Raw genomic sequence first — 248 nt, forward strand, 5'->3', positions numbered from 1 at the left:
TTATTATAACCTATCCAAGATCAACACTGTTAACGTCACAGGGTTTGCTGTGACGTATTTGAACCTACTGACTGATTAACGCAGCATACGTCATCCCCTTGTAACCTGCAACATGGTGTCCGCTCGGGGATGACGCTCCTTGATCTGCAAAACATCCTCTTTCCCCTCATTCCTGCCTCCCTGATCCCTCGCAGCCTCCCCTTCGTTGCTTTATCCATCCATAGCACTCTTCCCTTACCGTTAGTACC

The sequence above is a fragment of the Penaeus monodon genome, chromosome 22 (genome assembly GCF_015228065.2).
Source record: "Penaeus monodon isolate SGIC_2016 chromosome 22, NSTDA_Pmon_1, whole genome shotgun sequence".
NCBI classification, from domain to species: domain Eukaryota; kingdom Metazoa; phylum Arthropoda; class Malacostraca; order Decapoda; family Penaeidae; genus Penaeus; species Penaeus monodon.